The 3,560-nt window shown below is 40.3% G+C and overlaps 1 pseudogene; it reads left to right on the top strand.

Moving 5' to 3' along the window:
- Window positions 1-1,881: 1,881 nt before the first annotated feature.
- LOC110204352 (fructose-bisphosphate aldolase A pseudogene) lies at window positions 1,882-2,921 on the top strand (annotated as a pseudogene).
- The last annotated feature ends 639 nt before the right edge of the window (window positions 2,922-3,560 follow it).

The following is a 3,560-nucleotide window of genomic DNA, read 5'->3' as shown; positions in this document are numbered from 1 at the left end:
TACTTAATCCTCAACATACTATATATACAACATATATATGTATATATATACAATATACACAATATATACTATATATATATACATTACATATATATACTATATATATAGTATATATATACACTACATGTATATACTATGTATATATATATATATATATATATATATATATATATATATATACACACTATATATACTATATATACTATATATACCAATACTCAAAGGACAGGAAGTATCAGGACAAGGAATAGGAAAAGGTATTCAGGGACAGCATTTGAATTTGCCATTAGCAGGTATCCCAGATTGGAGCTCAGCCTTCCCAATCTAAGGAGGCTGAAGGCACCGTTCCCAGAAGTCTGTACAACACCTTAAAAGAGAGGGGTCAAAAAGTGAGGAAGGAAAGAAGATACAAAGCTACTGGAAACATGAGAAAGACTGAAAGGCTAAAATCCCATACCGAAAATTTCAGTGCAAACCCACCTCACATGTAAACAACAGAGCCTCAAAGACAGAAGGAGAAATGAACAAAATTCTAAAAGAGATCGGAACACAATAAACAATGAAGGCAACTGAATCAAAATTTCCAAAGTAAAAAAAAATTCCATGGACTCTCAGAAATCATGGAAACACAGCAATAAGGTATGGTGTATCAGGTGCTTTCAAAAAATCAGGAGCTGCAATTCTATAAAACAAAGCAAGAATTAAAATACATTTGTTGAGGGCCAGAGCTAAAGAGTCTAATATGGGATAAGGAATTTAGGTCACAGCTTGACTTTTCCTACCCTTAAAGGGCTCACTTATTCAGAATATTTGGCTCACCAATATCCCGTGCCTGGGAGGTGTTAGAACACTCTGACCCTTGAACCTGGATGGCAAGTAGGTGTGAACAATTAAGGATGCGCATAAGGGCTGGGATTAGTCATGTAACAAGGGTGGGAACGCCTCAGGGGTGATTGTTAGCTTTCACTATTAAAACTGGACCCTCAAAATAATAAATGGCTCAGTCTCACTGACCGCCTGCCCTACGTTTCTTCGTTGCACACTCCTCTGTTTGATGCAACTCTTAGTCGAGGGCGACATATATTTATATGTAAAGAGGTATAAGTTTTAAGTGTTGTTTGCCCTTCCTTTTAAAAAAGGACCAATGACATCATGGGGTGAGGTTCTGACTCGTGTGTGAAGTAGAGGCAAGATTACAGAAAGTCATCAAAGTCAAGATGACTGGCAATGGCCCAGGATGCAATATATGACGTTGATGTTTGATCAAGCTCTAAGCACTATGTCGGCCACCTTCATAGCTGTTGTAACAAATTGTTCTCATCCATTCATTTTACCAGGGGGGAGTCTTCACATGCTTGGGGTAGACATCCCCTTAACTCAGTGATGGTTTTGGGACCCTTCAACCTAGTTTAGCCGGTCTGCCCAGGAGACCAGAAAAAGATGAATTAATCATTCCTCTTAAATAGGGAAACTACATTATGATTAAAGAGACTATAGACAATGAAACAATAACAACAGTATAATGATGAAATTCATAAAGGAAATGTAAGCTAACTTTCCATAGGATATTTTTAGTATCATAATTGCACACTTTAATGTTGCTCTCACAGAACTGGTTAAACATGAAAGATAAAAAAGAAAATGCAGAGCTAAATCACTGGAAAAGCTACTTCTGAAAGACTTAGCAAGCTTTTAAATTTAAATGGAAACATTAATGAAAATGCCTCTTTTACAACATACACATTATTAGTAAACTTTAATTCAATAAAAATAGTAATTAATAAAAGGAACAAAAGCAAAAGACAGGATTGGCAGAAGCTCAGTACTCGACGATAAGCAGTCTGCTTTCTGCCAGAAACTACCAGCACAGCCAAGGAAAACATGCCTTGCCAATACCCAGCATTGACAACAGAGCAAAAGAAAGAACTGTCTGATATAGCTCATCAAATTATTGCTCCGGGCAAGAGAATCTTGGCAGCAGATGAGTCCACTGGTAGCACTGCAAAGCCACTGCATCCATTGGAACTGAGAACACAGAGGAAAATCACCTTTATAGGCAGTTACTTCTGACAAAAGACAATCGAGTGAACTCCTGTATTGGAGGTGTCATCTTTTTCCATGAGACACTTTACCAGAAAGCCGATGGTAGTCGTCCCTTCCCCAATGTCATAAAGGCAAGGTGGCATTGTGGGCATCAAGGTGGACAAAGATATAGTGTTCCTGGTAGGGACCAAGGTCTGGAAGGGCTGAGTGAGCGCAGTGTCTAGTAGAAGAACAATGGAGTTGACTGCCAAGTGGTACTGTGTACTGCAGATTGGGGATAATACACCTTCCCACTTGCGTCATGAGAATGCCAATGTGCTGGCCTGATATGCCAGCAAAATGGCATTGTCCCCATTGTGGAGCCAGAGATCCTCCCTGATGGACAACATGATCTGAAGTGTTGTCAGTATGTCACTGAGAAGGGAGTGACTGCTGTCTACAAAGCTCTGAGTGGCCACCATATCTATCTGGCAGGGACCTTGCTGAAGTCTAACACGTGTCACCCCTGTACCCAGAAGTATTCACATGAGATCGCAATGGCCACGGTCATTGTCCTTCACCGGACTGTGCCTCTTGCAGTCACTGTTGTCACCTTCCTATCTGGGGGTCAGAGTGAAGAAGATGCCTCCGTCAACTCAATGTCATCAACACTGCCCCTTGCACATGCCATGGACCCTGACCTTTTATTACACCAAGCTTTGCAGGCATCTGCCCTCAAGACCTGGGGTGAAAAGAAGGAAAACGTCCAGGCTGCCCAAGAGGAATATATTAAGTGGGCCACTGCTAATAGCCAAGCTGCTCAAGGCAAGTATACTCCAAGTGGAAAGTCAGGAGGGGCAGCCAGTGAGTCTCTCTTTGTCTCTAACCATGCCTACTAAGTAAGTCAAGGCCTTCCACCTTGGTATGCCCTAACACTCCAGGCCAACCCTCACAGTCCAGGAAAAGGCTGAGATCCCAGAGCTATGTGCTGACCTCTCCTATCACTCCTAACTTGTGTGGTGTTGTTGCTCTCTGGTGAATCTAGTGACCCCTCCTGAGACCACTTTGTCCAATAAACAACTATTTAACACACACACACACACAAAAAAGACACAGGATTAAAAAGTGACTTAATTATAATATCCTGACTAAGGAATGGTCCAAATTACAGAAACTTTTTTTTTAGGCAATTGGGGTTGAGTGACTTGCCCAGGGTCACACAGCTAGTAAGTGTCAAGTGTTTGGTCTGAGGCCAGATTTGAACTCAGGTCCTCCTGACTTTAAGGCCAGTGCTCTATCCACTGCTCCACCTAGCTGCCTAAATTACAGAAACTTAATAGCAGTTAAAGCAGTCTTTAAAGGAAAAATTTACCTCTGAAAACATATATGTTAACAAAATTTTTGTAAACACAACATGATGAACTGGGTTCACAAGTTGAAAAAAACTAGGAAATTAAAAAAAATTAAAAAGCAAATATGCACAAAGGAAACAGTAAAGGACAAATAGATTTTTTAAAAAGAAACAATGTAACTACATA

This window comes from Phascolarctos cinereus, unplaced genomic scaffold (assembly GCF_003287225.1).
Source record: "Phascolarctos cinereus isolate Bilbo 61053 unplaced genomic scaffold, phaCin_HiC Scaffold_293;HRSCAF=892, whole genome shotgun sequence".
NCBI lineage: Eukaryota > Metazoa > Chordata > Mammalia > Diprotodontia > Phascolarctidae > Phascolarctos > Phascolarctos cinereus.
This window is presented reverse-complemented; position numbering and strand designations above follow the sequence as displayed.